The sequence below is a fragment of the Anarrhichthys ocellatus genome, unplaced genomic scaffold, assembly GCF_004355925.1.
Source record: "Anarrhichthys ocellatus isolate YVR2014 unplaced genomic scaffold, GSC_Weel_1.0 scaffold26, whole genome shotgun sequence".
Lineage (NCBI taxonomy): Eukaryota > Metazoa > Chordata > Actinopteri > Perciformes > Anarhichadidae > Anarrhichthys > Anarrhichthys ocellatus.
Window position 1 is genome coordinate 3759739 of NW_022280056.1, and position 20313 is coordinate 3780051.

Consider the following 20313-nt stretch of genomic DNA (forward strand, 5'->3'; position numbering starts at 1 on the left):
CGAGAGAAGAGGAGTCGAGAGGAGAGGAGAGGAGAGCAGAGCACAGGAGGAGAGGAGAGGAGTCGAGAGGAGAGGAGAGCAGAGCACAGGAGGAGAGGAGAGGAGTCGAGAGGAGAGGAGAGCAGAGCACAGGAGAGGAGAGGAGTCGAGAGGAGAGCAGAGCACAGGAGAGGAGAGGAGTCGAGAGGAGAGGAGAGGAGAGGAAAGTGGAGTGTTTTGTGTCTTTTGTCTGCATTTTGGCGACCGTGTTTACATTTTTCTCTGATTGTTTCCTCTGTATTTTCAGTCATTCCTCCCTCCCATCTTCTCTCCTCCTCCTCCTCCTCCTCTCTCTCAACTAGTCTCACGCTCCATATCGTCAAGGGAGAGAGAGAGAGGGATAAAAAAGATCCCCTCCCGCTCGTTTCCCATCTCTTTTCTCCTTTTTCTTTCCTCTCCCTGCCTCTGCATGCCAAAAACACATCACCCCTACATGACGTATAATCCAGAGTGTAATCCATTACATATAAGAGCTATCTCCTTACAAACAGGAAAACACTGTCTCTCTCTAAAGGTATTCATCCATTAATCCTGTTAAAGTGTTCTGTTAAACTTCCAGAGGATCATTTCTTACACAAAGCCCTGTCAATTGTTAAAATATTGAAAAGGAGCTGCTGCATCTGTCCAGCAGTGTTTCAGAGGCTCAGGTCTCCTAACCGCGTTGGCCTGGTTTACAGATCAGTCCTGCTGACTGCTTCGCCGTTCGCCCGGTTACACGGACAAATGTAGCAGAGAGAGAGCAAGTATGGGAGGGAGGGAGAGAAGAGAACAGACAGCACTACTGTACCAGGACTGCAGATGGTATTTAGGATTAGATATTAAACTCCACAGTTCCAAAAAAAAAGACATAACTTTAAAAAAACAGTTACAGCTCATGTAAACCAAGATATACTGTAGCAGCCAAATGGAAAGACGTATAACTAGAATATTATTCTGAACCAGCCATGCATGAGCACACGTTTGAGCAGCAGGTGGCCAAAGGAGTTACTGCACGGAGAACATTAGAGATGTAGAGGTACTATTAAATACCATACCATTATACTACTATTACCTGGGGACGTATGAATTTAAATACCAACCATTAAGGACGATTACAAGAAAGAGACTCAATGAAATTAATGACGCGATTCAAAGACAGAGAGGAGGAATATCAGATAGTTCATGAAGAAGTATGTGTAAAGCTGAATATGTGAAACGTGGCATTTTCTAGGGAATGTTTCAAGGAGTACATATAGTTATTTTTTTAGTTAAACTGCAAACAAATGAATCGGTGAACTACTGTACTCACACGTACTGTACATAAAGTCGAGTCACTTGCACGGCGGTGCAAGTCTCCCATCAGCCATTCTGCCGAGTGAAACCGATGCAGAAGTGTGTTAAAGCTGCATTCTCTCTAATGACCAGCAGGGGGCGACTCCTCTGGTTGTATAGAAGTCTATGAGAAAATGACTCTACTTCTCTCTTGATTTATTCCCTCAGTAAACATTGTAAACATGAGTTTATGGTCTCAATCTCTAGTTTCAAGTCTTCTTCAATACAGCATGATGTTCATTTAGTAAATGATGGTCCATTTAGAGTCAAACAGACCATAAAGCAGGGGATGCTTCACGGCGGGGCTTACTGTGATTGACAGGTCTCTCTACCAGAGACGCATACGGCGTCTCTACATCACTCCTCCACATTCCAAATACGGTCACTTCCGCTCACTGGTTGCAAAAATGCCAAGATGGCGACAGCAAAATCACCGAACTGGAGGCTTCAAAATGGCGGCAGCCAACAAACCAACGGGTGACGTCACGACGACTACGTCCAGTTCTTATACAGTCTGTGTTTTAAATGCAGTTATTCCAGAAGTGTAAACATGACATTCAAACTCTTTGCAATATCACACATCTGAAAAGGAGGATCATATATTTTGTTTTTGATAGAGAAATGTGATGCAGATTTTTTTTTAAAGTAGTTCAATGATGTGAAGCTGGATGAGAATTACACATGCAGGCCCGTTACACAAACCGAATGAACAGGTCAAAGCTAACTGGTTGTATTTCTATCTTCCACCAGATGGCCATATGCCCTGCATGGCAGCATATGGACATCTGGACACAAACCAAGTCATGAGCTACACACACAACACACACACAAATGCCCACACACACATACATACGCTTACACGTGTATATGAACATGCATGTTAAGGTAAAGTGTTTCCTAAAAGCAAAACACACACACCTTTACACAACGTCACAATGAGTCTGACAATCTGTGTGAAAATGTGCAGTCGATAATGTGTGTGTGTGCACCTCTATGTGTGTAGATCACTGCGAGCCCTCTGTGTGAACCTGTGTGTGTGTGTGTGTGTGTGTGGGTGGCCATGCGTATGAGTGTGTGGCCATGTGTGAGCGGTGATTGTTGGCAGCCTCCTCTTTGAGCTCACCTGCTTCACTAGCAGGCTGCTCACAGCCTAATGGCTGCACATTACCTTCACGGGTAACTAGGAATGATATAAAGCTTCTTTTTAATCTGACTTCTATGCTGCTGTTAGTGCTGAAGATCATCACTGTGGAATATTATAAAGCAAATTAGTATCAGCTACATATTTGGTATTCCGCCAATGCTTTTATGTAAAAATGAGATTAAAAAATAATTTAAAAAAAGGAATATTTTGACTGGGGTTGATAATATTTAGTGTCTAATTTTAGTTAATTAATCTAAAAAGACAGAAATCTTATGGACAATGAAGCTAAAACAGAGGGCAGTGCACAATGCCAAGAGACTCCCTTCCTCATGAGCTAGTGTGGGAATCCACCTCGTTTAGTTTCACTGCTTGGACCAGTACTCATAGGTACGTAATGTTAGTAATAAAGTGAGTACTTCTGCCACTTTCTAAGGACTGTAGATATACTCGTGATGAACTCAGGGACACCAGGCAGACACGCAGCAGTGTGAGGTACAACATGTGGTCAAGCTGCTGCATAAAAGAAGAAGCACATTTTTGCTAAATGGCCCGTTCAGACCCAGATGGGTCGTGGGTGTAAGGGCACATGAACTATTATGTGTAATGAATTAGTAATTTGTATCTGGTAAACGTTACTTCTCGCATGTCATTTTAACCCCAAAAGGCGGCTGCTGGTTTCAGGTTCTAGCGTCATCTTTATTCCAGGTGAAGAATTGTCTGGAAGGCTTCTCAACAAGTCAGCTTCTGTCTAACAACACGAGGGTTGACGTTTTGTTTAATATTATAATATACAGTATATATATATACTATATAGTCCTAGTATAAAGTAGGACTTCTGCAACAGCAGCAACTTAACTGACTCATGCATTTACTTCAGTAAGCATCTCCCGCTGAATCCTGCACAAACATAAACAAATTCATTGATTTTCAAGAAGCTGATGGTGTAAAAAACAAAACAACAACACACAAATCCAATTCCGAGCAGACTTTTGGCTGAAATCGATTAGCAAACACAAATTGAGTTAAAGAAAGTTAATGCAAATTTACAACAAGCTATTAAACAAGCGGCAGGATCGGACAGTGCAGAATGGAGTTGATGCTGAGCACGACAACAAACAGTGAGCGGCTCCGCTCGGGCCCTTAGAAGCACGATGTCTCTCATTCTCATTTTGTTCTCTGTGCTGCAGCTGAGTCATGATTGAAAATATCCCACACTCAGTTTGACACGACTCTGTGCCAGACCAGGAAAACCATATGCAAAGAATGATCCTGTGTGTGTGTGTGTGTGTGCGTCTCCACTTTGACCTCTCCTTTAACATGCAGGAGATACAACTCCTCAGGCTTAATGAGGGCCCTTTAATCACCAGCACCATGAAAGGGTTATTCCAGCAGAAGAAAAACTCGGTGGGCCACGAAAAGATGGCATTTGTCTCCCCTCCGTAAAACTTTTCTGTCAGGCTTTTCATTTGGCCACTGAGAGGATCGCTCAGCGGAGCAGTGGAGGATCCTTAGGGGGAGAAACAGAGAGACAGAGAGAGGGAGAGAGAGAGAGAGATAGAGAGAACACAAGAAGGAATAATAGAAAGAGTGAGAGGAGAGACAGCAGAGTGAGAAAAACAATGTGAAAGGAAACTGTTAAAAAAGGAAGAAAGAACAGAGAAGAGGAGAGGAAGAAGTTTTAAGGCTCGCAGTACTTCCATTGCTAATAACACGGTAATGCCTCGTCTTACACACACACACACACACACACACACACACACACTGACCATGATTTGGCGTGCTCTACATAATTTTCTGCTTATTGCCTTGAGCTGTAAAATAACTCCTCTTCCACTGCACTCATCCCGAGCACAACCAACCATGCCCAAACATAAACAAACACACACACACACACACACATCCGACAGATTGGTGAATGTGTCTTTTCCCCGCTTTCTTTCATTTAAAGCCTAAATCTGCAGCACTTAACTTCCCCCCGAAGAGTCCAGATCTCTTCTATTACCGAGCGCCGGGCGACGGAACGTGACGAAGAGTCAGAGAGAGAGAGAGAGACACAAAATGGAGATCAGAAATGTCGAAGGGCAAAAAAACGACACATAAAAATGGAGAGAAAGAGTAATTGAATTTGTTTCCATATTTTCAGGTCCCGTTACCATAGGAACCAAAGCACATCCTCACACACACAAGTCCGAGGTTTTGCTCCCCTAAATCCAGGGTGTGTGAGCTTTACAGAACAATGTCGATCACAATCAGCGGGTAATGGAGGAGGAAGCTGGAGTGCACGGCTTCGCCTGTAATTGTAATTTATTAGGTGCAATTAATGCAATTAGAGAAAGAGTGTGCTGCAGTTCCCCCCCGGGCTCCACTACTCGCTGACTCTGATCTACGACGACGTGTCCTCTGGGAGCTCTGGCCTATAGGCTGAAGTGTAGCGCTGTATGCTTGATGTGCCTTCATGTATTTAAAGACTACTGTCGCTGTAAAGGAATACCATATCAAAAAAAAGTCAAAATACTTGCGATGTTAACTGGATATTGGGGCCCTTCAACCAACTTCATCGTGACTTGACTTCACCCAGGAAGACCAGCTGCTGCTTCGCTTACAGCTGATGTGGATCCAGAGAAATGAAACAAAACACTTGTTTGACCTCTGACCTCTGAGAACGATGTGTGTGCACGTGAGATGTGAGCTTCTCTGTGTTCACCTTCAATCTGAGCTGAAGGCGTTTAAGCCAATTGTGGTCCAGTATGCAACTTCAATAAAACACCATCAATAATGGACACACTGTACGCAGCGTTTGATGCCACAAATGGGTCAACAAATGGGCAATATTTACAGAAAATTTTAATTAAAAGTGCACATGACAAGCTATGATACTGTGACTGTCAACAGTACTTTGAGGAAGCGCAAGTATATATCAACAAAAGCCCATATGTCACAAATTCAACAAACACAATAAATTAAATTAGACTCTGAAATCAAGGGAATTTAAGGGAAGTTACAGCAAAATAAATCAAGCCTAGCCAATGATATGACGCTGTCTGTCTCATCATGTATTGGCCTCGTCTCATATGCAAATCTAATCATCCTTTCAGCAAAAGAAAGAGCAGCACTGCAAGTGAGAGCAGCGTTGCTCCAAGTGGGCAGTGGTGTGTGTGTGTGTGTGTGTGTGTGACTACTGTCACTGTAAGAAGACCATGCAGACTCTTCCACTTGAAGGAGCTGACTAGTATGTTAAGGTTTCATACATTACAGTATTACATATCATATTATATATGTTATAAATATCAATGTTCTGTTCAAGCACCTATTGAAAACCTCGTGACACCAATTAGCACTCTGAAAGTGTCCACATTGAATCTATTCATAGATTCTCTGGTCTTTGGAGACGGAAAAGAGAAATCAGTGGATGTGTGTTGGAGTACTCTGATGTATGTCACCATGTCACCTCCAACATTCAACCCACTTTAGCAGAGAAGGAGACGCAAAGGAGACTACAAGCCCGGCCAGAGGTCCTCAACCTTCTTACAGCAGAGCCACAGGAGAGCGGGCGGGGTCCGTCCCTGTGCTTTATTATTAGCTGAGACCGTGAGAGACACGAGGGACGGAAGCGTCATACGCACGTCCAGACTGTCCCCGTGCCACGAAGACAACCGTCAATGTAAACAAAGGAGGTAAAGAGTATCTTAATGCGGTGCACTTCACTTCAATGTGTCTTCAATGTCCCCCGCTGGTTAAAAATGAAGGGGCTTAGCACAGAAGTTAGCGACAATGGCGACCCAGGTTCACTTAAGGTGGACCAGCTGATCTCCTTGAAGGGACAAGCCCCTCCTCTTTAATGTTTATGTTAACTGTTTAAATGACAACATTAATCTGTCACAATTCTCATTCTTAACATCCTTACTGGAAACTATGCTCCTTTTGTATCATGATAACAATGTTGGATGTTAGCATCCAGTTGTCTATTTAAAAGTCAGAAAGTGAGGAACATCTGGCAAAGATAGGTACATTAGGTACTAATATCGGTACTCGGTATCGGCAAGTACCCAAAGTACTACTTGGCCTGAAGAAAGTGGTATTGATGCATCCGTCCTTGTAATGTAAAATGTTTTGCTGAAGCCACGAATGGATATTGTATAATATCGCATTATGATGCAAGCTGCTCCTCCTGCTGAAGCTTAATATAAACCCTGTGCCCCAAACTGAGTTGAAATGTTGCTCTTTAATTTAAGCATTTTAAGGCCACTATTGTCCAACAATCGGATAGATTTTTATTCACACATAATCCTAAAGTTCAATCACCAAAACACAGAATCAGCCCCCCCCCCCCCGACACCTCTCTGTGTCTGAGCTGTAGAGACCGTTTACACTGAGCACTGACTCAAAGGTTTCCAGGGTCTGGGAAAATAAATGATTCCATATCTCACCATCGCTTATTGCTCACTGGCCCACAGTGATCAGTAAACAGTAGTAAAACTGTAACCACGGTTCCCACAGGAAGTACAGGGGTTAATATTAACTGGAGTAAACACACGACACGGGCAACATGTAGAGGAAGTGCTCATGTGTCACTGAGCTGTTACCTGTTTAAATGCAGAGCTTACATGAACAGAAAGGAGGAAAACACATTTCAGTATCAGTCTGAAATGTGTTCTTATTTGCTTATTACACATTAAGACACGTGCATATTAACTAGAAACAAGCTGCACGCTGCTAAGAATAACCGAGTTATCTCAGATAAAGTCGTTATGATAATGCAGCTGTGTACGTAAATGTCTTGTGTGCTTTGGGTCCTGGCCGATACCCAGCACCGGTCTGACACCAGTGTTTAGTTAATGAGCTGTGGACCTCACGAGTGACAGGCTCGACTTAAATATTGCTCTCCTCACTTTGGAAAACAAAACACAACACATACATACAGTAGAGTACATTTTTTATATTCATAATCAAAAAATATATCCTACACCAGCAACTTATTAGTGAAGATTTAAAATTCCTGTATATAATGTAGATGATGTATAAACGTAGAATTGAATTGAATAGCCCCATTCAGCCCCATTGAATCAGCCCCATTATCACGATACACGATCCAGCTGATTGACTCAGAATCAGCAGATACCTGGATCTGTGCATCCCTAGAACGTCTCAGTCCTGTCCTTTAATTCAAACATCACAAACATTGAGCTACAAAACTTTGCTTGTTTCACAAAAAGCCCAAATAGATCATGCATGTGTGTGCGTGTGTTTTATGTTTAAGAGCAGGATTAGCAGTGTAAACACAATTTGTCTGCAGTATAAACAACTAATCATTGGCCCAACTGGTGGACATACATACACACACACACACACACACACACACACACACACACAGACCATGATTTGACCATGATTATCAACCATAATCAAATATTAGCCCAAACATAAATATTTTCCATGGAAACGCACGTTTACACACACACAAACACACACACACACACACACCCTTGCTACAAACAGAGACTGATTGTTGATGAAAAAAAAGGTAAAAAACAGCAGTAGTGATGTTTAAAGCCTAAATTGTTCACACACATAAAAAGAGCAAAGATATGAACTTTGATAAAAAGATTTGCTCCTCCCAACGTTTTCCCGTCCGTCTCTGGACCCTTGGTGCCTGCTTCCTTTCCTTGCCCACTCTTCTCTTGTACTTCTTCTGTACTTTTAAACCGTTTCTCCGTCTCTTCCCCCTTCGCTCCTTCCTTCCCTGCGTCCTTCCTCTCCAACATCAGAGCTAAACGAGGTAGTGTTTCCTCCCGCGGGACAGGAGTGCAGTGAAGCTTTAGTACAGCAAATAGAATGTGACGATACATTCGTTACTTATGCCCACACACTTCCTGTCTCCTCTCCCACACTCCCACACACACACACACACACACACACACACTCTCTTCATGCTCAGCGGGCATTAGCATACGCATCATATAATCTACGTAGAGTATATTCATAAATCCTTTTCTTAAATGTAACCTTTTGACATAAAATGACCTTAATGGACCCGATACACACCTGACTCCCAATCATACCCAGCTCCCCGGGTGAGTGTTTCCTTTGGCAGCCTTAAAAGTACTCTTTAATTCACTCCCGTGTTACACAACCACCGCTGAAGTGCTCCTGAGTGAAGGAGCTGTTCGCATTACTAAATATATGCAAATGAATTTCAACAGCAAAGCAGTTTTCCCCTTCGATTCAAAGCAGAAGAAATGGAGAGTAGAGAATGACCTGCGAATCTACTGAAAGAAATACACTTTTTGTGTTATCGCTACGCTTGTTTTGTTCTAGTCTAAAGAGTCTCACAGCTGAGCACATCTTTGCCTCTTTAGCAATACAAACAGAAACGCTGTGAGGAATGTGAAGCAGGTTGCTTAGATGTTGTTGACTGCTCTGCCTCTGCTCTGCTGATGAAACACCAGACTGCACCGCTGCACCAAATCTGTCTATTACAGTGAGAGAGTACTGCATGCAGATGTGTGTCCGTTACAGATGTGTCCGTGCACACGCTGCGTCTCAAGATGCGGTTTCCATAGAAACAGATAAAGCATGTACAATTGCCTCTCTATCCGTGTGAATGAGCCATACCATAATACTCCGACTGGTGTGGGTGGACAGGCACCAAGTCCTTTCACAGTGGAGCACCGAGCTCTGTCTGCGTGTCACTGCTGTCAGACGACAGGAACGGCTTCTTCCCAAAGACATTTTTACTTTTTTTTATATGTGGTTCAAACACTTTTGTACTGAAGCTGCAGATATCCGACCTTCACCGTCTACTCTCAGTATGTTTGTGTTTTTATTGGTGGTGCAACGGATCATAAAAGTCACCGATCGCATCACGGATCAGATCACGGATCAGCACTAAAGAAAAAAGGGAGCAGATATAACTTTTACAGATCCCAGAACACGTTTAATTGCTGCCGATACTAATTGCCAATATTGGTAATTACTCCGCGGTTCACAGGCGTGCCAAACCGTGAGGGGGGATCCGTACGGATCACGGACCGACAGTGGTCCGTTACACCACTAGTTTTTATGATTAGAAATAGAAATGTTTTCTCTGTGAAAGTGGTACTTTTCCATCTGGGGAAAAGATATATGAAACAGCAGTTTACAGCAATACAACACAAAGTATACACAGAGTGATCCACTACTGCCCCTTACTGTTAGTTTATACTTGTTATTGTTGGTTTTCTGTATTTTTCAGATGTATTAAAAGTACAAAAAATATTACCAGTAATGTTCTTTATTTTTAACTACTGGCTTAAGATGCTTCTTTAGGTGATTACAATAATGAACAGACATTAAGAGAATTGCTTGCTGTACAAATGAAATACATATAAATACACTGTAGAAAGTGTATATGCATCTCCTAGCTCTTTAAACACAAAGAGTCCTCTCTATGGACACTGGTGGTGCAGAACAGATATATTGCCATCATGTTAACCAATAAATCAAGTCCTGCTCGTGTTCCCAAGAAACTCTACAGACAGCCAGTTCGGAATCATAACACAAAAAGTCAAACCGCAGTGATACTGTCAGTATTCCTGATTGGTGGCATCATGCTTGTCTATGAATGTATAATATCGTGTTTGCTTGTAGCTCGGCACCGTGAATCTAAATAAACCAGCTGCAAAATGCAATAAAGTAAACTTTTCTGCTCCATATTTGGCCAAAGGAAACACATTGTTAAATCCTTCCAGGCGCCACACAATTTGGCACAGATTCAAACCTTCCTGCTCTTCAATACAGCGCTATTAAATTGGTGTCATTGGTGTATGCAGAGCAGAATATTTCAGCCCGAGGGGAAGCTAATTGACCATAAAAGCTCCCTTGACTAAGGTTGTGTTGACCGGGGGACTTGAATTAATCTCTGACCTGTGTGCTGCGATGTACTCAGCAGGGAACATGTGGGCGACAGGATTTTTCAAACACTGATTCACTCTCCTGTCATCCTGATGTTTAAAGACGCACACACACACTTTCTGTTTTTCTCATCACACTTTAGACGACTCTCCACTGAAGCCCGTCAGCCTTCAGCCCTGACCCCAAAACTCCTGCTTGCCCTCCATCCTCCTCCTCCTCCTCCTGTATCTTAATTCTTATCTAGTCTCAAATCCTAACTAGGAAATAAATGCCAATGCAAATGACCCTGCTTTGATTCTCTGTCCGCACACAAACTGTGCTCACTGCAAAGGTATGAATATGAGTAAACACACAGACAGAAACACATCAAGATCATTTCCAGACATCCCACAATGCATTTCTCTCCTCTCACGCACATTTCTTTGTCATACATTTTCTGTAGTTTTGGCTATGTACTCTGACACATTGGATTGTAAATAATGCCCTCACTATAATGTCAAAGTGACAACGATCTGCTTTAATTTGAGTGTTCACATCCACATCAGAACAACCACAGCACTGTTTGTAGGAATTTGTTTTTATGTTCGTCCAGTTTTAGGGGAACCTAAGCTATCAAACAAACTATTGCATTTATGCATTTATATAGTATGTCTTTACAAATGAATCAGGGCTGTGTTTCGTTTTATAGGGCTTATTATTAAAGCTTTTCATGCTGAGTTGTATTCTCTACAAAAATCCTTTCAAAATCAATTTGCAATTCTTACTATGGACACGTTTTGCTTTGTACAGAATAAGTGTCGAGGTTGGATACCCAGCCCTACCAACATGAGCTCAAACTGTATTCATCCATCCATTCATTTTCATATATGTGCACAGCTGCATTGCCCTATAATTGAGGGACTGTGCATAAAAGAGGAATCCTGCCCTGTTCATCTAATATGGGTGTGAACACTCTCTCCCTTATGGCTGAAAGTCAGCACTTCAACCTCGCAGTCAAGGTTTCATTCCCCGTCCATTGTGCTGGAGCCGACACTAACCGCAACCTGAATCTCTACACTTCTGCCATCCTCTGACTCTCCCCTTCTGTTTTGTTTTGTTAACACTTTCTGCCTTTGTGTGGCTATCTTTCTCTTTTATTCTGCCTTCCTCTCCATCCACTATCTCTCCTCTGTCTCCCTTCTCACAGCCCTCCTTATCGCCCTCCTGCTGTCCAGGAGATGTCACATGCTTGAGAAAACCCAACAGAATTTACGTCCCTACTTGACAGCCTCCTGCTTTAAGTGTGTGTGTGTATGTAGAGAGAGTGGAGCGTGTCAATACACAGCCGACCTGCTCCAACCACTAGCTGGTAATGCCTTTATGCCATTTTTGTTCCTATGGGAGTAAATACACAAACAAAAAAACACACATAAAAACACACACATGAATACACTGTGTTAAGTTGTAAACCATAGAAACAGAAGACAAGTAGAATGGACATTGAACTGTTTTCTGTGGCCATTTGACGAGTACAAAAGAAAATGGTGATTGTGGTTAGTTGTTGTGGTGAGAATACACGTCAGTTGGGCCGTAAAGTTTGGTTGCGGCTCCCTGGGAAGACAGCGGACACAGCTCCAGAGACGGACGGCTGGCTAGTTAGCTAGCTTGTCCTGCTCCGGAGTGGCGAGGGGGTTGAGCCGTAAGTTCGACGCATTTCCTGTCACTAATGTAGCATTAAAGCATGGTGAGGTTAGCTAGCAAGCTAACTGTTGAATAAAGGTCAACGTTTGTCTTTGTGTAAGTTTAATTCAAGCGTCGGACTCGCAGCACAGTCTTTTATACACAGTCAGTGTTTTATACACTGGAGACTGTTGAGTCACGTCATCTTGTCCCGTCCTTGAACACTGCGCAAGGCACATGAACTCTCTTTCGTTACTGAGAGGTAAAACGTAGCGTTTCTTCACATTTTTTGCCTGCGTGTTAGCTATCAAGCTAACTAGCCAGCTGTCAGCGAGTTAGCTGACAAGAGTGGATGAAGCGTTAAGCTGTTTAATTTTACTCATTTACTCTGGCGCGCTACACTTTGTAACGTTACTGCAAAACTTCACCCCACGGAGTCCGCCACCAGCCTTAAGTCGGCTTAATTTATACAGAAGTTAGCTCGCTACAATTGTAATGCAGACATTTAGAGCACTGCTATTCTAGGCATGCGTGTGTGTGTGTGTGTGTGTGTGAAGACATTAGTTAATTAGCTGGATCCCACTTTTTACAAATAGAGCTTAAAAACCAACTTTGATCCAGTTGAATAAAACAGGATTAGCCTAAAGCCTTTATACACACAGACACTTACTTTGTTCCTCACACTCTCTCACTCGTTCTCGCTGGCACACACAGCCGAAAAACTGAGACACTCATCATCCACATAATTAGTCTCTTTTATTTAACCTACGCTGAAGGAGTCAGATCAGCGAACAGTGAATACTCTGGCTTTGTGTTCATGCGGGAGAAGCCATTTTCCCTGAAGTGCAGTCGTTCTTTGCCTGCGCCCTGATTGTAAGAAGATTTTCCACGAGATATTGTAAGTCCTACAATAAGATCATCACTTGCAAAACGTGGAAAAATCTCCAATAAAACGTAAATCCTGTAGCCCATTTTCTGAAGTAAAAGACGTCTGGAGATGCTTTCGATTCATTTTCGCTTTTCAGGAATATTTACTTTATTCGTAGCAGAACACATTTCACGAGCCGCCAGAAACTCCTGCAGGTTAAAAAGTAAACACTAGTAGGGCTGACTAACTCAAAAAGACACACTGTAAACAGACTCAATGGCCTATAGCAACAAGGCTGTAAACAACCCACAATGCAACACTCTGTCAAAAAGATTATCTGCTGTTGTGGACACATCATTTTCTAAAATGTAATCCAACCCCCACTTTTCAAGATTTAATTTGTGTTTAAAAAAAAAATCATATTTTCATTGTTTATTTCACTTTATCAAGAATTTTTCAAACAAAGTTTTGTTCTGATCATGGCCCTGACACCAGTAATGGCAGGTTGCATGGATGAATGCCTAATTCTTGCCACCTTCTGTCATCCACAACAGCTTGCGTGTATTAAAGTCCTCTCGTTCAGCTGATTTACTCCCTTTACAGCCATCTGAAGGTGGCAGGTATACGTGCTCCATCTGCAGTCTCCATTTTGAGTGGTGCGCGTTGTCAAAGTGGGATCAAGCATCCGCTGCGGTTACCTGACTAAACCGTGCTCCACCGGCACCGGGCTGTTGCACTGCGTAGGAACACTCGACTGTGACTTCGTTCAACAAATTAGTGCCACTCATGTGCACTCCAGACACTGTTCAAACTTCGCTTTACCCATTTAACACTGCTTTACTATTGATTGTTGCTGTGTATTGTTCGTGTGTTTTTTGAGACTTAGTGACCAAGTTTCCCTTACATGAATGAATGAATGTATACGTTGCTACTTTTTATTATTAATACATAATCAAGCTGTTCTTCTCTGTCTGTGTTTTAAACCATAATAACAGAACATTTTGCACAGAATAAAAAGACAAGAGGAGTCGTATCTCTCCCCGCGATTCCCCCCCCCCTCCATCTCTCCTCCAATTGAAGTTAAAGGTCAGACCCGTCTCTGCCTCGGAGATAAACCGGCTCCCATCACATCACTGTGGGTACATCTTTTTGCCAGAGCACACACAAACACACACACACACACACACACACACACACACACACACACACACACCCTGACCGGAGTGGCATTCACTGTACAGTTGCATGAAAACAAGAAACATTGCACTGATGATTTAGGGAGTCATTCGCTATAACCCTCCTGGCTCACAGGTATATACGTGCACACACACACACACACACACACACACACACACACACACACACACAGCTGGTTGTTTTAAAGCTGTAGCCGTAGAGTTTTAATGTCACATTTATCTTCTCTGTCACTGGCACTTATTGCTGAATAAACCGGATTGCTTTTTTCGGTCCCTCTCTCTGTGTTGATAACTCTCTGCAGAATGAGTAAAGGACACGCCGCGTTTTATGGCGCCAGAGATTATCGCCAGTCCCATACTTTAAAAGTCAGAGTGAGTGTTGTGGCTGTATTGCCGGGGAACCATTTCACCGTAATAAATGGCCCTCTCCCCCCCATAAAGACTGACTACGCTAAAAAGGGTTAAGGAGACAGAGGGGGGGGAGACGATATATGTGCAGACAAACAGAGAGAGATGTGCGTATGGAGCGGTTTAATCTGGTTTAGATTGAATAATGGATGGCAGCACGTTCTCCTCTCTGAGTCACTGAGCACTACAAGAACCAGATACTTTCACACTACATTAAAGTGAGTGTGTGTGAGTCTGTGTGTGTGCACAACATGTTGGCCCATGGCATGTAGTTTATGTTCAGAAAAGAGACGCGGCACAGATTGATGCTCTCTGCTGATGGCTCTAATTGAACCTTCAAAAGCCTTCTCTACTCTCGCTCTCTCTTCGGTGTCTCTCCCTCAACTCATTCGTAATGTAATTAACCTGACTTAATGCCCTCTTAATGCCCTCTGCTGTTTTTACCCCTCACCTTCTCTTCTTCTATTTCTTTTCCTTCATTTCTGTCCACTTTTATAGCTTCCCCTATTTTTATTTTCCTCCTTTTTGCTTTACTTTCTCCTTCCTTTGCTCTCTTTACTTGACATATTATGAGACTGAAGTAAAATGAAAGTTATATATAAGTTATACCCTAATTGCTCTTATAAAATACAATTTTTCCAAAGTGTTTTCAGTGTTTGTATAAGGGTTATTTTACAGGGCCATTCATTTCTTAAAACTATCCTTGGACACTTCGCTTGCCAGGTGAAGGCGTACAAGAGTCTAAAGGTTTATAGCTATTTCATGAGCGGTCGGGTCTACGACCTCAGAACCAAAATAGCATTGAACGACTGCCGTCTAGTTTTTTTCCCGGGTAGCTACCATCGTTAAAAACAAATCTCCCGGTAGATAGCTCACTAGCTTTCTCCATAAAACAACGACAAAAACACAGACCATGGTGGTGATATCGCCGTAGAAATAGCCAGCCACATCTGCCATATCGTCACCCGTTGGTTGTTTGTTCTGCAGCTAGTGCTTTAGCAGCTCTAGCTAGCTATCTCCCAGGAGCTAATTAGCTAGCTAGCTGGAAAAGATGAATCTTAAAGAGACAAAAGATTTCAGCTACCAATAAATGTCAGCTTGGATTTATTATGATTGACCCTTGCAAAAGTCTGAACGAAACAGGAAACTAAAACTGTTGACTGAACATATCCAATGCTTTGGACTCCAGTTAATGAAGTGCATTAGTTCTGATTAAGGCCTCTCCAAATGCATATATTGATCAGCTTTACTGTATATATGAAATCATAAAGTATATCATAGCCATTATATTAGAGGTGGATGAAATTGACTGGACTGAATTTCTGTTAAAACACCAATTATCTGCCGAGCTAATGTACCAGTAGGTGTGCAGAGACTAGCACAGAGAGCCAGATTTACAGCCTATACTGACAGTATTTCAGTTCAAACTGACAGATTTAAAGGCCAGCTGGAAGACTCTTAAATGAGTCTACAAATATTGGCTTATTCCAGGCTCTGCTTAACACTCACGTCGTCTCTGCTGCAGTATTTCTAACCTTTATATCTGTCCATTTCTGCTTATGCTCTCCGTCTTTATCTCCCTTGAATCATATGTCATCAAATCCAACTCTGCCCACTTCCTCTCTCTCCTCGTGTGTGCGTGTGTGTGTGTGTGTGTCAGGAGTCACTTACAGAGGCCCTCCATTAATCCTAATGAGAGGGGCTGCTAGAGGCCTGTCATTCCATTAATCTCATCAGCATGCTTCCCTCAATTAAACACACACACACACACACACACACACACACACACACACACACACACAATGCACAGGGCCGGTGCTCACATACATGTTCTTGCATTTATAGACATATTGATCGACAGTCAGGCCATGTGTGATTGATGACGTTGACCTTGTCATGAGGTCAAAAGACAGAGAGGCACTGCGCGCACACACACATACACACGTGCACACACACGCACACAGTAGTAAAAAAATGCAACCACCACAAAATCGAACAAGTCATTTATGCTTCTGACTCCATTTAGTATTTCTCTGAAGCAGCTGAGAAGTTGGAACTCGTCTTATCGTATGTGATCAAGTATTCTCTATCAACTTGTTCCAGCCCTGCATTATATGAAGCGTACACTCAGATCTTATGGCTGCACCCCTCTGGATAGAAGTATTGTACTATACTAAATGTCTCATGCACCATTTTATAAACATGTTCTGTGTCACATCTTTGTTAACTTTGGAAAACGTCGGGCTCTCAACTAGAATCTAAAATAACCTTCTGTGGGTTTGAACACTCTTTGGCTGCACGACACGAGTCTGCAATGGCTGATCCACCTGCGGATCGCTGGGGGTTAAGACGTTCGCACTCTTCAAAAATAGCACAAAAAAAAGCTTCTTCCTCGACTCACAGCTTTGATGACACTTGATGACTCAACATACAGAAATCCGCCGCAAAAGAGGCCGTTAAGAGCTGACAGTAGCCTCGAGAGACCAGGATGCAATGCAGCCACATGACGTGTCATGTTTGGGGTGACACGCGTGACTCACTCCTCCTCCACCTTTTTGTATGACCCACAGGTGAATGCAACACTGAATCCTTCCGCTAAACCCGAAACTGGATGAATTCAGAAACAGCCAGTGTCCTCAACTAGCAAACAGTAGAAACTCAAAGCTCTCACAAGAGTAGACGTAAAAGGATGCAGGCACACATTTCTCAACCTGCATAGCATCTGCTGCTACAGAAGTTGCACATTTTGCCTTAAACATATCTGAACATTAAAAAAAACAAATGGCGTATGTCATTAGAACAAATGGCTTCAGTCCTACAGTGTTGTGCTCTGGCAACGCAGGGATAAAATCAAGGACCTATTTTCGACTTTTACTGCACGCTGTCTCCCGTGTGACCCACTCTGATCTCCAATCTATCTGGAGTCGTTCACTGTTTCTCATGTCCTCCTCCGCTTCCATTCCCAGCCTGGCCCCGCCCTTTCTGTCCCCTCGCTTCCTTCTCTATCCGTCCACTGATTTCCCCATTCGGTTTTCTCTGCCTGTGTTGCATTAGCTGCTGACATTGTTACGGTATTGCATGCCTGGGTGCTTCTGTATGCACATAACTGCATAAGAAATATGCGTGTGCGTGTGCCCCCCTAAGGCAAGCCTCCAGATGGCTTTAAAACAATGAACAATCACTCTGACCCTCTCATTATTCTCTCCAATTCAATTAGCAGCCGATCAAACCAAGCGGAAGAAGCTGCTCACTTCTGGAGGCTTTGTAAATCACCTAAGCGGCTAAACACACAGACACACACACACACACGGGACACAAAAAACAAACCATAGCCGCTGTAATACAACCACGAAAAAAAACAACACACACACAGAATGCCCCCCCTCCCTGGTGTTCACACACCTGATGCAAAAAAAAGTATGAGTTTCAAAAATTGTTGGTGTGTCACAGCTGAGACACACACACACACACACGTATATAAAATCTAGCATCTCTCATCGTTGTATGCAGCTAAAGCCCCAGAGCAAACATCTCTTAGCTTTGTGCTCGAATGCAGTCGTTCCCTACTGCCGGGAACTCAACTCTCAGCCCTCTTCCTCTTCTCGTCTCATCTCTTTTTTTAGTTGTCTTTCACCGCTTCTCACATCTCCTGCCGGTCTTCTGTCTCTCCTCGTCTTCCTCCGTGAATGCGCTGTTCGCCTTGAAGTCCTGTAATGTTTGAGGATCCTTCCTCTTCTCACTTCTCCTTTCTTGTTCTGTCAACACTTCTCCGTCTAGCCTGTACTGTGCATCATCCTCTGCTGCAGCTACTCTTTATGAGCCGTGTTAACAGGGAGCATGTTATTCTTCTCAAAGAATGAGCAGAATAAGAATGCGTCATGCATCAACTCGATCAAAATAATGTAACTCTCGTTCCTGTTACTTTCTATTTTCAACACATCTTTCTCCACATGGTAGATCTCGAAAGTTAAGTCAAGGACATTTCCTTGGGAGAGCACGTGACTCGCTTCTAAAAGACTTCTCGGTAAAGAATTGTTGAAGGTACTCTCATTAAAACATCAAAGATGGCTTCATTTGATGTCTCTCTGGCTTCAGGATGGTCGATGACAGCACTAGACAGAGCAGCTGTGCGAGGTTGTACCTGAGCAAAAAGCTAATGCTAGCATGGCAACATGCTCACAGTGACAAAGCTATAACAAGCTGATATTAAGCATGTGAGCATGCTAAACTTGGTATTTGGTCATAAACCAAAGTATTGAAGAAATGTAAACTTTAAACTGATGTTAGGATTGTTAGGATATTATTCAGGAAAAGTCAAAAGATCATGAAAGTTACTACAGTTCATTTTGAGTGGGATGTGATGTGTGTGTACCAAACAGGCGGCAACCTCCGGTTCTGCCGAGTGAAGCCGATGCAGAAGTGTCTTGAAACTTGCATTCTCTCTCGTGTCCACCAGGGGGCGACTCCTCTGGTTGTATAGAAGTCTATGAGAAAATGACTCTACTTCTCTCTTGATTTATTACCTCAGTAAACATTGTAAACATGAGTTTATGGTCTCAATCTCTAGTTTCAAGTCTTCTTCAGAGCCAAGTACAGCGTCTCTACGTCACTCCTCCACATGCCAAATGAGGTAACTTCTGTTCATTGGCTGCAAAAAACAACGACATGGCGATGGCTGTAATCCAAGATGGCCGAACTCAAGGCTTCAAAACAGCAGTCCAGTAACCCAATGGGTGCGTGTCATGATGACTTCGTCCACTTCTTATGTACAGTCCATAAAAGCACGTTCACTCATTCGACGAAAAAACAACAAGCTTTACAACAAGCTCAGGGGATCATCACAACAAACACAAAATATATCAACAATCCATCAATAGTTGTTGAGATATTTCAATCTGGACCAAAGTGGTGGGACCAACATTACCACAGAGGCACATGCTGTGTCATGCAAGCTTTGCATTCAATGTATTCAGGCTGAGGACAGAACTACTGAAGATAAACACTCTGCGCTTTAAACAGGCATCAACAGTCACACAAATGATTTTAGTTTCTTGACATGCTGAGAAAGAAGCACAATGTTTAATGTGCTAATGAAGCGCTTTGTGTGAAAATGTGAAAATGCTATTTTCTGGGAGATTTTTGCATAAAAGTACCATCTGTCCCTGCATGCATTCGTCTCAGTCCACCCATCCCTTCTTCCAGTCCATGCCCTGCATGACAGCATCCTCTTCAGATAAGTGTGCACTTCAAATAAGTACAGACACGAAGCTAGGTGGGCTAGGATGAGTGTAAAATTAGCAGCTATCCACGCTGGGCCGTTAATGCCACATCCCTCCTCCCACGGCTAACATTGTTTTATCCATCTCAATGGGTTCGTATCAAACGCTTGAACAAAGGCAGACACATTTGGAGGTGCAGGTCGTTTTCTATACTCGCGCAAAATCCCAGCATGCTGAAGTTATATCACCGCTCACTGTACACGGCTTTGTTCTAAAAGTTAAATTCATATTGTGCAACTCGCTTTTCTCTCCTCCCTTTGTGATGTCTGTATGGCCAGATTTTTCTGCCGCTATCAAACAGCTTCATGCTTTCTAGTTACTTCACTTCTCTCTCTCTCTGCTGTAGCACAGGAAGTAGGGTTCCCTCTAAACAACACCCTTAAAATGTGTTAGCGCACACACATTCACATCATCTACTTCACCTGATAGCAATCATTCCAAAAACAAATACGTGGATGCTTGGAGGCATACTCACACACACACACACACACACACACACACACACACACACACACACAC

At 42.9% G+C, this 20313-nt stretch overlaps 1 protein-coding gene across 3 annotated transcripts in view; it reads right to left on the reverse strand.

Moving 5' to 3' along the window:
* Positions 1–20313, reverse strand: part of cacna1ha (calcium channel, voltage-dependent, T type, alpha 1H subunit a) — an 89668-nt gene that overhangs the window by 59283 nt on the left and 10072 nt on the right. The window lies entirely within an intron of this gene.